The sequence below is a fragment of the Varroa jacobsoni genome, unplaced genomic scaffold (genome assembly GCF_002532875.2).
Source record: "Varroa jacobsoni isolate VJ856 unplaced genomic scaffold, vjacob_1.0 scaffold_783, whole genome shotgun sequence".
NCBI lineage: Eukaryota > Metazoa > Arthropoda > Arachnida > Mesostigmata > Varroidae > Varroa > Varroa jacobsoni.
This window is the reverse complement of record NW_019213685.1, coordinates 16,746-36,980: the sequence shown is the minus strand read 5'-3', so window position 1 is coordinate 36,980 and position 20,235 is coordinate 16,746. Positions and strand designations below refer to the sequence as shown.

The following is a 20,235-nucleotide window of genomic DNA, read 5'->3' as shown; positions in this document are numbered from 1 at the left end:
CCCCCCCCCCCCCCCATACCATATGACGAGACCTTTCTGTTGTTAGGATCTAAAACTCCTAAAACCCACATTTCTTGTTCTTTCTCATCTCTCTCTACGTTTTGCTTTCCTGTTAATGATCATATGAAGTATCTGCTTCGGAATAAGCGTAGGCATGAGTTCAAAGCTGGTTTCAGCCCCTGGAGGCAGCAAATCTATGAATATGGGATCGAATTTTCTGAATACCTCTAGGCATCAACAAACCAGATTTACCGTCGCGTTCCATGACACGTTCGTTAATCGCTTCGAAGCAGCAGCGGTGGCAATGGAATCAGCTGAGGCAATCCGAAGTAGATTAGCACTAACAGATAAAGAAGCCGACGCAAAAGAGGACGCTAATGTTGGTGAGTAGGGAAACAAACAGGGCGAAGCGATGATGAAGCAGAAGAAGTTATTTTCTTGTTCGCACATGACAGTAGCCTGCCCTTGTTTAGCCCTGCTCAACAGGGCCGAACAGGTAAGGATCGTTTGCAAGCTTTTTTGACGTTTTTTTCCACTGACGATGAGACGACGTATCTGACTTACAAGTAATAGAGACACAGGCGACTCAGTTATGACCATCGCTATATAATCAGAGCGTTATGCCTATAACTATTAGTTTGCAAAAGCCGGTTGCCCCCCAAGCAGTCAGGCACAGTACCTAGCTCTGCGTGACCGTTCTACCGCTAGCGTCCATCTGCTTATCAGTAACTATCAGAGGTCTGAGATGAGCGAAGGACCATTTACTTCCAGACCTGCCAGACAGAATTTTCCTGCCTCTGCTTCCCGTGGGAAACTCTTGTTTCCATGCAAACCGCTCTATGTCAAAATTAAAGAAGAAGCTAATAGTTCCAGTAGGGGCTACAGTATTTTAGATATGTCACTACAGATAAAAAGAGCCGCTAAAGGGACGCAACAGCGGAGGATTGACGTATGGGAAATAGAATCTATATATAAGAAATTTGCACGCGATGTTTATTACAAGATGTAATAAATGAACTCGAAATACAAAAAATCTGTGAGAATAAAGGAAGTTATTTTTATTAAGTGAAACATAAATGATGGGTATATTAAATTCATAAATTCCGCTAGTTTGTATCGAATCACAACGACGGTTATATTGTTATCATGGTATGTATTTGAGGCAACGAGATTAAAATAAGAAGGTGGAGTACGTTTTGAATCTACAATACGTTCTCATTTTGCAGAGATTCCTTCTACCTTTGTCAACCAATCTGTGGTGACAATCTGTGGTTTATCTGTGGCTATGTATACCTATTAAGTAAAGTACAATACGCTATTTCGCCGTTTCTACGATAGAAAACTATTAAATTAGGCGTAGGTTAAGCAATTGGATTTGGTCGCAGTAATGGTTTCAGCTTCTCATAGAAAATCTCACCTTGACTTTCTGTATTATTATCTACTGCCTTGTCCGATTTCGGCAAATGCCACGATCGATAGAGGCCTTGTCTTAATTATTCTACTTATGATACAGTGGCATCCCGCCTTCCTTTCTGGAAGAGGTCACCCCAGTCCGCGCGCCCCCTTTCCTTTCCTTTACCGACACAACCAAGCAATTCTCAGTGAACGCAGCCCATATGCCTTCGTCCTGTAGTTTTCGCTCTACCGCGAATCACAAACTAAAAGCCGCTAAATGTACTTGGACGTAGTATCGTGGAAGCCGATCCTTGTCGGCAGAGAAAACTATTCTCAAGCCCTGGTTGTCTTCTGCATTTGACCAGGCAAGCCAGTTATTCTTCGGGCAACCGAGCGGCACATCTACGCGTCCCCTAAAGATCCTCTAGCACAGGCCGATGCCGCTGTTTGTGCTATTTGGGGACCTTGCGGAACACCTTAGATGGCCTGGTACAGTTGCAATACGGCACCCGCAGTCACATAACCCCTAGAAGACACTTAGTTGCACACATTTTCTGGGGATCATATGCGGAGGTTACGCATGCATAAGGCTATGCTAACTTGTAGATTTGCACACGGTCGCACTTGTCAAAGATCAGTGGGCCTGATTGTTGGCGGTGGAGGTGCCTACCGGTGTGTGGTAACTTGTCCTACCTAAGCATGCCGATGGGTAACGCCTCTAGACTCTCTAGCCGTTGCGTCTAAAACGTCTTCTCCCTCTCTCTCTCTTTCTCTCTCTCTCTCTCTCTCTCTCTCTCTCTCTCTCTTACCCTACCTTTCATCCTCAGGAAAGTGTTTTGAGATGATACACTTTTGGTGCATGGAAGTTATTTAAAATAGTCCGCTTTTTTCGTAAGAGCGAAGGATATCTTGATGAAGGGACCTGGTTCCTGCACACTTCTCGCACTTTCGGGAATACGACGCGTCGAAAGCAGTTGCCGAATCGAGCGGACGGAATTCTGATGTCGAGGAGTTATTATCTCAGCGTAGACGTCAGGACAGACAGAGTCGTACGCAGCGTATATTTTGGTTGATTCGCATGGTACGGATGTTGTTATATGCGGAGACAGGCAGTTATTATAATGCATTTCGGAATCTTAGCCACTACTAGCATTTGTGTTTGCAATGTACTTGATTGACGTAAACAAGGGGGAAAAGTAGGTGGGACGGGGAAGATCCTGCGCGTAGGCATATACAAGTGATACTCGAACAGCGGTGAATTGCGTTGTGTTTGACTTCATTTTGCCTTTAAAGTGAGCTAGCAATAAGTGCTAGATAGAAATAATTGGGGGTTCGATGAGTCTATGTCACAGTATATATCTGTATAATCGATACGCATTATACCTATGCGGCTATAGCAACAGTGAAGGTCACAGGAAACTTGTGAGGCGTTTAAATAAAAAACAAGAACGAACTTCGACATTATTTTTGAGCTAGTGAGTATTTCTATTTTCAGCTTACAGCAAGTGCCAAAAGTGCCGTCACCGCATACACGATCATACATTCGATCTCGGGTACTCTCAATTCGTAACACAGATACACATGAAATATGATTATGACTTTACCGTCACAAAAAAAAATAGCTTAAAAATGAAGAAGCATTGGACTTATTAAGAGAATCAATGCAAAGTAGTAAAAATGTATCCTAATAATTGGTCATTGCGCATGAATAAGTGGAGAACGAGTTCTGCTGCTGTTTTCTGGTCCACAAACTTCCTCGCCGTAATTACCCTTGTCGTCCACAGCTTTCAGCGCCGGATGCCCCTTTAACTCTAATGATAATGCATCTGAACAACTCATTCTAGCAAGAGAAGCCATAAGAAAAATGAACGATGGCCCCTGAGGAACATTTGACTAGATATAGCTTCCTTCCCCGGCCTGGCTTTCGCATGTACAAATCATCGCTTCTACAATATGGCACGCACAGATAAATCTAATGGACACACGATACTGTAAAATCATAGGAAATGCTACATGAAAACAGCCAGGGCTGCAGCCAGTGTAAAGAGGAGTATTTAGTTCTTGTCTGTTTAGAAACAAAAAACCTTCACGTTCATTTATTGTGCTGGGATTGCGTAACTCTCGTCTTTTTGACAAAAGTACTCATACACGTAGCTATTTCTTTCCGCCAGGTTCATTTAATCACAATTGTCGACAAGGAGTCGGTTTTCTAGATAAAAGAAACGTAGTTCCGTTCAGCAGGGGCAGTACTACAGGCGTACGAGCATAATACATAAGAATAAAATGTCGACAAATGCAGGCGTTTTTTTATATGGCTGCGGGTACCCTTGTGAACTTCACGCTGAATGGGTTGGGTCTAATATTGGACTTTCTCATAGTGAAACTCGTTTTATAACAGTGCGTAATTACCACCAGGAGATGGGAGCCGCCGGTCGTAATAATCACACTGATGATTTCGACGGATTGGTGTAACTTTGGAGTCCTTAGAGCTTAGACAAACGTGTGCCATAATCGGCCATGTCACTGATGCCCGCTTTCGATGCCCCCGCATATTAGACAGAAAAGAAGCTCGACTAATTCACCTGACTCGTAGTCTACAACGGAAAGAGTGGGTGTTCAATCGGCGCGTCTTTACTGCAAACCTACGTGGCTCTCCGTCATTAATAGAAAGAATACTGTGAAACTCTCTTCGCATATTATATATTGCAAGTTCTGATGGTACTGGTTTAAATTTGACGGCATCTTCCGAGCCAGCGTCGATATGCGGATAGGAGAATTCGTAAAGATATCTTTGAACAAAAAAAGGCTAAATGTTCGCATCATATATATACATACGAAGATGGTTTGTTTCGAAAGGTGTCCAGACGACAATCTTCCCTGCCATAGCTGAGCATTAAGCTGAGTGTATGAAATCCTTTTCCCGTTTCAGGAGTCGTTACAAGACGTCCTTCACACGAACTCGATTCGACGTGTTAATAATGCACCATATAGCCGATCGATGGAGCGTGTCGACATACACACATACTCGGAGGAGACATATAGAAGCATATTATTGTCGTTATTATTATTGTCCGCGGTACTTGAGTCGATTTTATACCTCATTAAATGCTAATCAGCATTTCATACCAACCCGCCTGCCCTCTGTGAGAGAGCCGAGCGCCGGCAACCGTCTCGAATTGACTATCTTCATCGATTTGCGGCTTCTCGGTGTTCTCCCCATTTGTGAGATCGCCGCGGGGCTTGAGCAAACCCATCTGATTCGCAGAGCTCGGCCTCAGATCGGCCGAAGTCCTGAGAGGAGCCTCCCGCGCTCTCTTCCGTAGTGCCGTAAAGATCTGACTAAGATCTCACTGAGACTGGAAAGCGTTTCCAGCCCCATGTACTTCCAAATATTTGACTTGGCCTATCCATGCCATAGCCACGTACGTTTGGTGCTTCAATCTAAAAAAATTTAGCAGGCCACAGTGCTCAACGTATCCTATTTATGTACGCTAATGTGAAAATCATTCAGGGCTTTGTAGTTAAATTCGTATAGAGATAAATAACATTAGGGCAAGGAAAAGGTCACATGTGTAGTACAAAATATAGTCTGTAAAAAAAGAAAAGCTAAAAGGAAAAATCACGGGCGTATCTGTTTGTTTCGTTAATTATGAAATGTATTATTTCTATTAATTGTACAAATGAACAGTGAATTATAGTTGGGCTAACCAAATGTGTAAAAAATAAATATAGTCCACGGTCCATATTCGAGGTAGTTCGGCACATTGAGGATAACAATGAATTTCGACCCAATTTCAGCGAAATTGGATCATATGTGAATAGTTTTTTTATTTTACATCGGTTGTGTGCCCTAATGCATTTCGTTCGAAGTGACATCGTTGTATAAAATATTGGGATTGAAGGGTACTTAACGGCGCTATTCACTCTGAGAGCTTTTATCCCCGATGAGACCTTTTAGAAATATGACATAGATGCCTTCGTATTACAGCTGTTGAGTGCAAAACTTCGATATTGATCGACCAAAGGAACACATGAAAGCTTCAGAGTACGAAAGGGAAGATCCCACAATGGTATCGAATAATCGAAGCAGTGGCTTCCTCATCAGATCCTAGCTTGGCCAATGCTGGCCAAAGCACGGGCCCCTTTCAACACTATTGTCGACTGGATACTCTTTATGGATCAAGTGGTGAAGCCGATCGGCAATTAGACGCTGATCCACCGGATGGTGGATCTCTACCGCTCTCGATCACCAGCCGCAAGTGTCGCGGAATGCATGGCGCTGTGGTATTGGTAGAGTTACCGTTTCAGTCAGCATTGCCCAGCCGATCCCATGTAGCAAGCCGCATGGCTCTTTATCTTCCTACCCAAAAGCAGGACGACAACCATCGTAATTACTATAACTAACCACACGCACAACCATACCGAGGCTCGAACTGGGTAACGGTCCACTACTCCACTTTCCGCTGCGAGTTCACGTTTTCTCTGTGTTTGAAAAAAACGCCAAACGTGTGTCGCCATTCTGATGCGTTTCCATCGACTTGGTGCTGCGAAAATTACAGTTGATTCCAGTAGCACGCCGTTGATTTCAGGATCCAGGTCGTCCGAAAACTTGAAACAACCTCTAATCCACCTGTTCGACCCCCTAGAGATATTTATGAAAGCTACGAGCATCGACAAAATCTAGAGATACTGTGTTAGGCAACGTACTAATCACTCTGTGACACTGTGAACATCGAATAGAAGTGTGAAGTAGACAAGTGTTTCACCAAGTTTTTAGTGACTATTCGTAAATTTAACAGTAACTCGTGCCCCGTGGTCCGGGCTCCAGCGCTTATTCTAGAACATATTTTTTCCAAAGCACAGAATCCAACAATGGTTTGCACATTACCGAAGCACAAGAGGTTGGACGGAAACGGTCAGAGCCGATCAACACTGCCCATTGATTGCTTAAGAATTCCTCTGACTGAATGAGTTTCTCGTTGCACATACATGTTTTCCCAGTGCGACTTATAGCGGAAACTAACTTTCGGGTACAGTTTCTACCTACATAGAAACAGCAAAAAATATACGACTGCAAAAAGGACTCAAAGAACGTAAATCTGTAAGCCGAGGCGTGGGCGGTTTTCAGCTAGTTAATGATAATTGATTACATAGAATTCATTAAAATGGGTAAGTACTCATGGAGGAAATGTTGCTACAGAATACATACGCATTCCACGGTTTATTAGCTACCGAACTCGACCAAAGTTGACTAAGTGTTACATTTGTATATACAAGTAAATTATATATACGGAACTTCCGTACGATTTTTGCGACTCTTTTTTTTGGAAGATCCAAATTTATCGAACATTTCTCGCTTGACTTACAGCCCATACCGGTACAAAATATAGTTGTACACACTATATAGATCCTGCATTGATGCAACGTTGTATGCGTTACGGACAGCGAGAAATAATCTATTTTAATATGTCAACAAAAAGCTTAAATAGCTGGGTTTCGCCCAGTGGGCATCGTTAAATAGTAGACGGCACTATTTGTGGCTAAATGTACTTCAGCCAATGGGTGCCTATGTTCAGCTCTGCTCTTGCATTTCATCATAGCGTTTAGTTTAGACAGTTCTTACTAGAGTTATATAAAACAAACTAAATCTATTTCTATAGTAACGGCTGCAACGTTTTCAGAAAAGTGATCTTTTTCTAGGTGAAGAGATATCATGTAAGGTTTGACATAGTTTCAGACGATTTCAAACTACATCCGTGGCATGATCGAGGGAAATCAATTCTCCCCACCTTGCCCTATTTAGCCAAAGGGTTTATGTATAGAGGCATACGATGGAATACGGACGTAGAATAGCTACCGTCGATCAAAAGCGAGAATAGACAGATGAGACGCTGTCCGCCGCTTCTCGTACGCACCTCACCACTATTGTAGATCTTTCATTGCTTAGCCAACGTTGGCCTAAACATAAGGAACCCCTATTGTTCTATGTCTGTGCCATCTCTATATCATCCGTAGCTGATGGGATGAGTCGCATACTCCGAATGGCTTCAAGGCCCGCACGCGAAACGAACACCATCTAGGGAGGTGTAAAGTAAAATGATTAACTGGTTAGTCAAATAGTGCTGCTTCGTCAGTAGCATTGTCAGTGGTACAAGTTCCAGTAAATGGCCGGACGAAGGCTAGAGTAGCCTGCTCGCGTTGCCTAATGCCTTTTGTTTCGTCCTGCCTACCCCAGCTGATGGATGCGTGAGTGCTCCTGGGAGTGGCGAAGGAATGGGTGACCTAGTCGCACTGAGTGGTTATAACAGAAGGGGCAGCGAGAAAAGAAAAGTCCGAGTGCGTAACCGAGTCGAGTGAGAGGAATTTGCTGCAGCTAAATGGGCATTTGACGACAGCGTTACACTGGTCGGCAGAGGCATGAATGAGCGAATGAACAAATGCTTTGAGCTCTGTTATTCAGTCGAAAATTTAACGGCCGCAGAAAACGGTTCTCGCAGCCGATTGAAAAACGGCTTTACTGACGGAAACGCTCACGAAGAAGAGAACATCGAAAACATGAGTTCTTCCGATTGTCGCCATTTTCTAAGATGGCGAACGTAAAGGCAAACGATGACGCATGGCAGTGGAAGAGGCTTCGTGCGTGCATATGTAGCATATCGATGCCCAGCCTATTATATTAAGAATGGTCATTAAAGACTGTAGAGCAAGAACGAAACATGTGAGCAGGGTGGTATTCTATATGTGTTTGTCCCTCTTCCTGCTGGTCAGTTGTGGAGCGTGATGAGACCAACGACACTAACTGCGAAAAGGGGCCGATATTACTGGAGACCAACTAGAAAAGCGTCATTGTGAGAAGACACTTGCTCAGAGTGTATAATGGGATAGTAAAGCTTGTAAGGGGTGTTGCAGAGGCGTCCGGCAAGGCAATGGTAGATATGTTACAGTTGTTAATGTTGTGGTGATATAAAGAGTCGATCACCGACAAGCAAAGGACCGCTGTCCTGTGACACAACTGAATTCATTATGACCTCAAACGCATCCCTTCCTGTGTTCAGGCCATTGTTTCGAAACTACATCGCCAACGTACACGATAGACGGACATAAAGGGATATAAACTGGCCAGTACTTGATAAAGTAACAATGTGACACACTTTGAACAGATGAAAATGATTCGGATCTACTGTCAGTATTTCGACCACTGTATTTATTAGGCATATGTATATTATATGTTAATTATAGCATGGAACAGGGAAGGAAATGATAACCGCAGTTATACACATACAAGTACTAGCGAGTGCGCCATTTAGTACTAACATATTGGTTAATTGAGGTAGTTGACAAAATGAATGTATGTAATACCGAGTACTGGTCTTATAATTCTTTTTAAATTGAAACTTCGCTTTGCCCTCATATGATTTGCATACAAAATGAGCAGTTGTTATAATAATCATCATAGCTATCAGCTTCCTTAAGGGACAGTCGTGCGAATGGACCTTGGGGAAGCGGAGATTTTGTAAGACTTGTTCCTCCATTACGGGATAGGGCTTCCCGACATGTTGCTCTTATCTTTTTATTCGCCAAACGCTCGAAGGGCAATTTTCAATCAAATGACACTAGTAGGTAGTAGTAATAGTATTGGCAGAAATGAACGTTGTAAAACGTTACTTCTGTAACGGCCCTATTGCCTCTATCTCTCCTCTTCCAATTTTCACCTTCGTTAGAGCAAGCTAGAGATACGCTTCGTCCCGTCTACTCGATCCGCAGTTCTGATTCAAGGACATAAATTAAATAGAAGGACTTTAGACGGCCTAAATGGAATGCATTCAAGGTTCACTTAGCTTTTGTTCAGCAATGATTAGGTTGTTTAAAGTACTAGCCGTATTTGTGTGCATATCTGTTAATTCCCCGTTGCCAGCCTTCGCAGCTGTTGCGGATCCTGCTGCTTCCAACCGTGACATTTTCCAGGATGGAAAACAGCAAGATGAAGTGTTGCTGAGCTGTGTTTCACTCGTGCCCGTGAAGCTCTAATGTATATAGGATAGGCTGCGATGGACCAGCGTACGACCGTGCGCGAGGTTATATTAGGCAGTCAGGTTGCACAAAGCTGGTAACCGTTGCTATTTATGGTTGTTCCTTCGTTCTCTTTTTCTGAAATCGTCTAATGTGTCAGCCATTTTGCTTGCCTATGCTGCTCAGTCTCCCGCCTGTGTTCCAGCTTTACATAGACGCCTATATTGTTCTCGATCCGCTGTTGCGCTGCTTCAGCTGACCAAGTGCTTTCTTTCCAAGGATATTCGTAGTTCAGATCGGTCGGTTCGCCCACCAACGCGTCATGCCTACCACTACTACTGGCGTCCTCAATTATGTAGTTGCCCTCTGGTAGTGCTGGTAACAGGAGACACCGCTGCTTTTGCCATCGTTGTCACATCCCTGCGGTCCTGTACCTTGTTTGGCGTTAGGGGAACGGCCAGTTCGTTCTCGTTGCCGCCGCTGGGTAGGGCCAACAAAACACCGCTAACTTCCCGACCCATAATCTCGACTATCTGGATTCCGTTGGTATTTCTTTCCGTCGGAAGATTGTCGAAGCTTGGACTGATATACAAAATAGAGCAGCTCACTCGTTTTTTCCTAGTTGGCTCTGTTTCCAAAACTTCGGGCCGCAGGACTAACTTTGGCTTACGACGTCAGCTGGGTTACAAACTAGGTGATCAAACGATCAACTAGTACATATATGTATCTATATATGAAGAGCTTGAAAGCTCCGCCATACTGTGACTGGACAAAAGACAGTGAAGTGCTATGAAAAACTACTACTAGTCAAAAAAAAAAGGGGAAGGACAACGTTTTGTAGAGGTATAATGGATGTGCATTTATTTATATGTATCAACTACGTATTTGACTGAAATATGTCGCAGGTAAGACCACCTTATACGGAAACGACAGGAAAAACAACAGTAACCCAACATTTTATTAAAAGGAGAGTAAACATTATTCTATAATACCTTCATCATTACTTTAATTATTATTATTCAGAGTGTGCTTATAACATTAATCTCAAAATGTTTTAGAATGTGCACGTCAGATCTATCAGTTCTGGCCTCAGCCAGAACCCTCAGAGCCAAAAGCGAGTCATGTTGTTAGTACTGAGGCTACGTTGCTCGCTTGCGTCACTCAATTCCCTATCAGTCAGCTTACCAGAGATAAAAAAGCTTTACGAAGCCTTATAATTTTGATAGCCTATTTTTTTTCTGTTGATATTAGAGCATACGCTTGCTATCGGAAAGCAAAATATAGCACCTATTGCATGTCGTCAAGGGCCGTAACTTCGCACTATTCTTCGAAGTCCCACAGTCTCAGCAACTATCACCTTCACATTCCCATCCATTCAAATATTTGTTAGAAAAATAAGGTATGATTCAGTCCTATACAATAAAAATGCCGATTTTTTTTTATAGAGTATTAAAGTTGTTTGTCCTTTCGAAACTTCCCAGCCCGGTCGCTAACCTGACAAATCTCCTACACCTACGATAGCTAGTAGGAGCCGTATTTATCAAAACAGCCAGATTCTATTAGCGGTGGCATGGGAATTAACCAGCTATCTCTCGCAGTGTGACAATAGCAAAAAAAAAAAAAAATATCCAACTTGCACGCTATTACAGTTCATTCATTTTGTACAGCCAGAATCGTTCATCGGCGATTTCTTTTCGCGTAATCTTACAATTTGTCCTCGAAGCGAACAAGTTCACGAAATGGTTATCTTAATATTCAGTGTAAGATTATGCAAAATACATACAAAAGCCGATTTAGGATAAAACTTGGAGTTACTTTCGATGATCCACCGAACGGATGCCAGAGCATTATGTTATTCCGGCAATGGGTGTCGGTGGTAAAAGCTAGACGGAGCGGTAAAATGAATATATTTGAACGGCGTACCACGTTCTGACGCATCATCTTTCGTTACTTAGTTGACTAACCTAGGCGCTTTCTTCCTAGGTTCAAGACGCGAAACCAATAAATCCTAAGAATCGTTTCGTTTTACATTCTAAAATTCAACGCTTTACGCTAACAGCTGTCGTTTAAATTAGTAGTTAGAATCTGATTAGAAGGACCTGCTTTTCGGCGGATTCATTTTTGCAGATAAATTTTATGTTTGGGAACTTATGTCAGTTCTGATTACCACAAAAAGCTACGTATTAGAATCATTTTTATTCCTATCTAGACTCGAACAAGGACCAAGGCCATGCAATTTTACTGGATCAATATTGCGTACCTTCACAGTGTAGAGTGACAAACACTTACTTTTGTAAAGTAGTATCGTTTCTTTCCAAACGAAACTGCCATCAACGCTCATTTATAACGTGAGCAGTGTTAACTGCAGATGCTGTACGTTAATTTTGTCTAATTTTATTTCGATCCAGCCAAAAGCATTCGATTCTTGCATTGCCTCAATCAACTGCCCCTTTCCTGTCCAATATCCACATGTTCAAGCTATTGTTTAATACGTGTAGCAGGGCACTCGAGCTCCGGGTGCTTTGTCGGCAGACCCTGCCAGTTCAGGAACGACGAGAATAAAGGTCAAGAAGGTTGCGAGATCAGGCCTGTTACCCGCTGAGACTATACAGTGAGTCGAGTCAACATTCTCGTTTTCTGCCATGGCGTTATTTGCATAGAAAGTTGTTTTCGGAGGCGACGCTTTAGATAAGATGGGGGATTTGTTGGCCGGACGACGAGGACACTGAACAGGAAAAAGTGAAAAATTGCAAGAGGGAGCAACTTTGTCTGTGCCAGTATTGGCGAAGACAAGAACCAGCCTCTTCTGCGCATAGTCTCCCCAGAAGCGACAACGGGGTAGCAGGAAAATCACGATTTTTCCAGTCTTCTTAAGCAATCGTTACCATTGTCCTTCTGCAGATAAATGGGGCTCGCTCAAAAATCACTCGACACAGTAGAGTCTGAAGGAGTTTTCATGCAACGCTTTTATCATCTATGCAATACAATAGCTAATCTCCAACGGCTCACACACATCATTACATTGTTTATAACAAATACTGGAATTGAGGGCTTATCGCCAGTTCACCTGCATGACAGCAAATAGCACCACGCAGATCTGTTCTCTTATATTCACGAACCCAAAAACAAGGAACTAATTCATCACTATTTCGCGTACGGTCCTTACTAAGTATACATAACGGACGCTGGACGACCCTATCTTTTCACTTTTCCTAATCTAAACTCGGGCGACTTTCTCGGCCTGAAACCTAGCTCTTAATCTGAACACAGATCGCACCTGTTTTACCACGCTGTATTGGCCTTGTTGCACAAGTTTAGCTGTCGATCTTGTTCCATTGCAACTTTTCCCATCATTTATTTTCAGACATTACCTTAATTTTCAGTATGACACGGAGAAGCTGATCAGCTGAACAATTTAGTAACACCGACTTTGTCGAGAATTCTCAGCTACCACCAAATATGTATAATACTCTAGTCAACCCTACGATTAAAAGCTTTGAGTAATCATTTCTTTTGAAGGTCCGCTTTTGCAGCCACGGTCGCGTAGAGCTCAATTCTATAAGCCCCCACGCGCGGGATAATAAAAATCGTTAGAGCCATTTCCGAGATGATATACCTATAAACAGCTTATACATATACATACATTTACGTTCATTGAAGCTTATACGATCGGCTAGCCACGAGCATCTGCTCTAGGCCGTTACCAAACGAGCTTGTTAATGCAAATTCAGTCATGGCTGTCTGAGTAGATTGAATAGTTTGCGTAGCTAGCAAGCTGGATTGACCTGTTACTAACCCATCCGCGTCCGTTTAGCTTTCTGTCGCGTCGTTTCTATCATAATCAGCTTCAGGGCACCGACTGATGGCGAATGTTTTGCAAAATATAAACGTGGCAAATATGATAGACGTTTTCAAAGCAGCAAAAAACGCGCTCGTTCGCCGTAAAAGATCATTTCTTGTGTTGGAATATGCTGCCTAAAAAAGAATGCCCTATTGACTATGTCATCTTCATCCGCATTACCTTATTGTCCTGTCCTATAATCTTCTTATGTGTTACTAGCATAGAGAGCAACAGCTAAGCATATATTGCTCGCAACGTGCCAAATAAAACCAGCAGTACTAGATGTAATGAAGATTGTGTTACTTCTTGGATGGAACGTTTGCCTATGGAAGGTGACCTATGCAGATCCAGAAATTGGATAGCGATTGCTAGTTACTTTGTTACAAACAAATGTAACCGCTAGAGGGCATCGTAGATGTTGTCATTACTGAAAATTCCAACCTTACATAACGTAGAAGTGCTATATATTGTGCGAAAAACCAAACTTTACAAGGAACGTATTAGGCAGACGTATAAGCAACAAATTTGCCAACTCCCATGTCTTTCAGTCTCCCATGTCTCTATATTATATATATATATATATATATATATATATATATAACGTATTAACGTAGCTGCATAAATGACAGCTTACGTTGGAAAGTAAGTTACAATATTGAGTTTTCCAGAACATTCTGAGATTAGCTCCGTTATGTAGTGCAATTATCAGCGTTAACATAATAGGCTTTCGCTCCCTGCAAATTGCATCGATATGTTTTTAAAATATAGGCGCTATATCTTCAACTTATAAACATACACTAACTAAACTATGTTACGATATTAGCTAATATTCAACTTTTTCAACAATGGAAGAATGGAAAATGTGATATAGAGTGTCACGCGCGAACAATCTCGGTAATTTATTGGTAAACGTTTAAACCAGGCCTTATGATAACTTCTTATGCATATATCTTCTGGGTCGTCCGTATGGGGAAAGCTTCTAAAGTGTATACAAAATCGTATCGATTAGATATACGATCAAACTGTCTCTTTACGCCCTCTTATTAACGTTTTGTTGTCGTTACATCGGGTGAATCTAGAGTTACAATGATTCCTCCCCGTCAGACTTATTAAAGTTTCAGACAACCCCTATGAACAACTTATAAACTTGTTTATTTTTCCTAATCACTTCTTCACACTAATCTTCATTTTGATGTCAGAGCATCACGATTATGCTGCACAGCATATTTAATATCTGTGCAAATTTGTCACGTGAACGTGGTCAGCCAATGCGGAGACTCAAATGCTCAAATACAGAGGCGACGCGGGTTGAAATGGCCGTTCTTGCCACCGATCCGAATAGTTATTGCTGCAGGACAAGAAAAATATGACGAACACCCTAAAGGAAAGATTGGAAAAAACCCTTTCAACCGCGCCTACCTGCCTAACAATAGCTTCTTTACTCGTCTAGTTTGTGTCATAGATCCTGCTCCATTCGTCGCCTTTGTCAAAGCTTTCATTGCTGTTATACGTGGGACACACGAAGACTGGAGGTCGGCGAGTCCCGTTTCGCTCTCGTAAGGGTTTGTCCTCTTCTGGCCAGTGGCTGGGCAGGAGGTAAAGTAATCAAAAGCATCCAACAGACAAAAAAACGCCGCTGGTTCCATTATTTCTGCACAGATACTTCCATCTTTGTATGCTATTGAAAATCATTAGATAACACCTTTAAGCAATACGCGTAATAGCGTTGTTTTGCGCCCTTAACTGTTGTAGCCTGTGTGATTCTCCTGGTTTCTGGCATCTTCCTCTCCAGAAAAACATTTTTGTAGCGCACATTAAATGTGGCGAAAATTAGATAACGATTCTTTTATGTCAATAACAGAAGAAATAACTGCCAAGTTTCGTTAAGGCAAGCCTTTTTGGTGTCTCTCCTTCGACAGAAGAGGGAAGGTCTAAAATGAAGATATATAGAAAAACTTGCATTGTCCGTCCCATATTGACATATCATATAGATGTATGAACACAACAGTGTTGCTTACTTTTTAATGAAAATTTCGCTCAATTTGGTTGAGAAGAAATAAGCTGGAGCTCACTGAAGCGTCTTTTTATTCGTATTTTGGTGGGCAGGTCAAGTTGGTCCTAGCTGGCTCTTCATTAGCTTAAATGCTGGTTGACTGTCCTAAAAAGCGTACGCACCATGCACTCTGCTGACAATTCCTTTCATAAAGCACAATTCGAAGGATAAATAGGAAACCGCTGTAGGCCAAGCGTTTCTTATTGAAGATAACACAAAGCGGTACAGCCACATAATGATGTCGCGGTGAACCAGCAATGCACTGGGTACGGGAGAAACGTGTTCCTTTGATGTAGTTTTTTTAAGGATTTATTACTATCAGCGGTGTAAGAACGGCATTTATAATAAAAGCGTATTTCTCAGCCGAGTTTTATAGTGGGGTAACGTACAACCGCCGAAAATATACCGAGACAGGTACCCTAACTTGAATGAAACGATGAACATCCCTAATTCAGCTATATTTTGTAACTCTTTGCGCTCCGTCGCTAGTAGTTGTGCGATTGGCATTTCCGCGCCCTCTCCTATTATTGTATTGCACTTTAACAATGTCCGATTAGTTAGTGAGCGTCCGATAGCGTCTTCAGTGCCATCAAGACCAAAGTAGAAAGGTCGCAATAGTAGCAAAAGACTCGCTTTCATTTTCTGCCTTGATCCGTTACAGCTTGCTGCATAGCGGCGCTTTCGGCTCCGATAGAATTGCAAACAAAAGCCCACATCGGACCACACCAGACCATAGGAGATCGGCGAATCATTGTAGATCGATCAGACCTGTCTTACTGAAAAAAGCGCTGCCCGTCACGGATGCTATCAAAGTAACCATCCGAGATCTCAGTTTACTCAGCAACTCGACAATGATCGAAACAAGACAAAGGCTACGTATCGATTATTGAAGCAATCCTTAAGGCTTGTGGTATAGTCTGTAGTGCTGTTGCCTTTTGTATGACGGTTTTTTTATGACGAATTTGGAAAACTATCGGCTTCATTCTCGTTGTCGATTATGGTCGTGAGCAAACAAGCTATTAGCTAGCTAGACTAAGGGGCTCTTTGGATCTTTTCTCGACACACCACGCCTTTTCTCAACCAACCCGTTTCTCCACTGTGTTTCGCTGGTCGAGTTTGGCTCGACCGAACGCTAACGGGACGAGTTGGCGAACAAATCAACCCGTTGAGTCGGTTTGATACTGTCGCCAAGGTAGAATGTCGCCGAGGGGCGGGTGCCACCAAGGGGCAGGTATCCTCATGAAACTAAGGCTTTACGGGGATCTAGAGGGAAAATGCCTAGACACACGCAGGATGGCAATGGCTCTTTGGAGATCAGCGAGCATGGCGCTACGTAGAACAGGCGCAACATCTATGGTCTGTATGCAACACAAGATATTTATAAACTCTCTATTAATGGCGCCACAAAAGAGATACGTACATGGCACCCAGTGTCGTATTGCTGGCTTACTGTCTAAAAACAGTAGTTTCTGTCAGCAGGTGTGGACCGAAGAGCCTCTGGCAAACAGAGAGCCGAAATACAGAAACAGGCTCTTAAACCAGATCTTCACCTTGTGCCTTGTTTAATTTATATATATATATATATATATATATATAGCCTCGGCCCGTCGAGACATTCAGAACCAGCTGTTGGAGATAGTGACTGGGTGTCGGCGTAACGGGCAGCTAGACATGCAGGATGGTGATATTTGTTTCCAAGCAACAAAAGTTGCTTAAAGAATTCGGTGGCAATAGCAGCCCAACCAGCAGCTCCTTAAGCGGCAGAGCCAAGTAACATCAACAACAATAATACATCTAGGCAAATAAAAGCAACATTGATGAGCAGTTAAGGGCATAAACCTTCACTAGTCATTTTTCTTATCATTTTGAAGTCTTTTGTCCTCATCTTGACGTTCGTCGGGATCTCCCCTAAAACCGCTCTCTATCGATTCTGTACACGTACAGTGCAGGCTTGCTGTATCCTCGAATATAGCTTCTCTACTAATTTAAGGAACCTCAGCCTATGAATGCGCTGCATCGCTTGTTGCCATATCCCCCATTCCCCAGACGCCGACAGCTGCATACTTCTCATCGCCGCATAGAAATGACTTAGCGATAACGCGGCGTTGCTTCTAAGACCCGGAGTTTGTGCTGTTTCTCTATCAACTCTTGTTTTGCAAATAAGTTGCCGAAAGGAGAAATTTGCATTGCCTTCTCCGGCTTCTACTGCTACCTAAACATAAGGACTCTGCCATTACTTTGCCGGGAGAAAAGAGGCTCTGCTGGGCCTGTTCCACCGTTACGATCTATTTTTTGAGTGGAAGCTTTGCTACCTATTTACGCAGCGTTAACTGCCCCCCGTGGGCATGGTTAGCTAGCCACGCCCTCACTGTTGGTACATCTATCAGGACAATGCTACATGGAATGGTCCACTCGAGACAGGCCGCAGCGCTAGTTGGAATAAAACTGGGATAGATCGAATTTAAGGGAACTTGTAGTGGAGCCAGCGGGCTTCGCGGCACTGCGTTTGCGCCGCTTGGACCCTTGTATTAATTAGACTCCATAGATCGAACCACTGTCAGCCACAAGCTGGGTCTGGGTCGACCAGGATAGCTCAGATAGGCGATTCAAGCTTTAAGCACCGCGTTGCTTGGAGCAAAGAAATCCCGTAAGAACTAACCTTGAAGCTGAGCGAATGTATGTGCGGAAAGCATATACATTCATTCAGTCCCAATTTCTACTGCCATGTCTCTATTGCCCCCAATCCGTCACCCGCATCCTCGCTTATACCAACGCAATTCTGAGTAATACCCCTGGACAGATCTGTTTGTTGCTTTTAGAACGTTCAACGAAACCTGCACACGGCACAGGCAGGCCTTGTCCTTTGGCAGCCCCCTTCTCTTTACTTTCACCTCGACGTGCTTACTATTGTAACCGCCGTTGTCAGGCGCATCGCAGATTTTTAAGTCATCGCAACTAGCTCTGCTACGACCACTACCGTCAACAGACGACTCACTGTTACTTGCACACTTCTAGAAGTTTCACGTGCGATTATTAGAAGCTGTTAGGATCAAAACTTGAACGGCTTTCGGACCTCGTTTTAACGGTGGTGCGGTCTGCTTGATGAATGTCTTTATATAGCTGTCAGGCCATCGATTTGATGGCGGGATGTATGGCAGACAGACAGTTGGCCTACCTACTACTTACACCGTGCATCGATACGGCGGCGGATTAACGAGTGGCCTAGAGCCCGAGGCAGCACAAACAGCATTAGAATTAGCACTGCCTAGATCCCACTATAGGCCATGTACAGGCAAAGTGGCAGACAGGACTTAATCAATGCCAGACTCAGGTCTTCCTACGAGAAAGGAAATTCCCGTCTGGCCAAAGTGCCCACCCAGTACAGAGATTGAGTGGCCGCGTAGTCAGTTGTGTTAATTGCTTTTTTAACCATTGCAAACGTGAGGCAATGTAAGACGTCGTACGAGATCTAGTTAATAAGTGACAAATCGAAGGATATGCACTTACTAGTTACAATTTGTAGCGTCAAAAATGTTTGACTTGTTGGGCCTTTTTATCGAATGAGCTCCAACGAAGCTGCGTAGATCACGCGTATTTACGAGATTGTGGTAAACAGTTTTTTAAATATCACAGATAAAACCGGCACAACATATAATACTGGGAATTAAAAAAGCATACGCCTGGCTTCATATCAGAAAATATTTCTCAATAATACTGTTATCTTAGGAACATAATTAAATTGGCTGCAGGATAAAGCACATAGGTAAAACTACTGCTATCAAGGCCGACGATATTTAGTCCTTTATTATATTATGCTTTTCTCAGGAACGATTCCTGAGGTGCGTGAGAACCTATTCTTACGCATAGCACCTACAAAGGTCCACGCATAATACCGAGTAATACACGCGGCTTGCTTAGCAGTAAAACGGCAAGAAGTCTCTAACATTCATGCTTATGCATAAATTCTACAGATAACAGTAAACAAGCTGTACTGGCCTGGTCCGTTGCCAGCAAAGCTCCTTTCCGCCTGTCCTTCTACGTTTTATTTAAAGTGAGGACGAGAAACATTGAAACGCTCTACTTGCTGCTCACGAATATCACGAGGGACGCAATGAGGATACGGGGTCAGCAAGGTGAAATTCGGAAACGAACGGTTATGGATTAGAGAGAATCGTAAATGAAGCTTTTTTTTTTCCGTTACTTTACCAGGTTAGATTATTAGAACATTCTACGTAAAAGAATATGGTCTCGCCGTCAGCTGCCACCTTCTAGAACGGGTCGTGGAGGAAAGCATCGTTACTAGTTGTAACGACTTCGGCACCGTTCCTCGCAAGGGCTACAGCCATTGTGTTGTTCCTTGCCCTATTTCACCTCTGTGTACACCCATGGAACTGTCATTCTGCGTAACTCTTGTGCTGCTAGCCTTACCTTGGGTCGCATGGTAAGCAATATTTACGAAAAGCGACGGTAGCGAGCGTTCAATGGGACAGCTTATCTGCTGGTCCAACGAAGTCCGTTGTTTCTGTGTCGTTCAGACTGTGTGCTTTCTTCTTCTGCAAGTCGTCACACTAGTTTGCACTGTTTAAAGCTCAAAACATAACGCACATGGACCACAACGGGCATACTCGCCTGTAGCTGCACTAGTTTTTTGACGCGGACACAAGCAGTTCAAAAAGCGACGGTTGCTTTGGCTGTAGCATGCATTGTTGTCTGCATTGTTGCATTGCTGACAGGAACAGCGAACTGGGAGAGCGCATGATGTCAGCCATCAAAGCCGCTATCTGACTGCTAGGGCTCATTGTAGTTAACTGGTCCAAGTAAGAGTACCTTGACCAGCGCTGATCAACTGGCGACCCGCGTATGATCCAGCCGGGGGGACACCGGTGTAAGTCAAAGAGGAACATCCTATGGATGAATAAATAAACAAGGCTAGCAA

General features: G+C 43.2%; 1 long non-coding RNA gene across 2 annotated transcripts in view; it reads right to left on the bottom strand.

The window, feature by feature from the left end:
• Positions 1–20,003, bottom strand: part of LOC147753045 (uncharacterized) — a 24,336-nt gene extending 4,333 nt beyond the window's left edge. For both annotated transcript variants that reach the window (XR_015312416.1, XR_015312415.1), the window contains exon 1: positions 19,728–20,003. This is a non-coding gene — a long non-coding RNA (uncharacterized LOC147753045). The remainder of the gene's footprint in view (positions 1–19,727) is intronic.
• Positions 20,004–20,235: the final 232 nt, after the last annotated feature.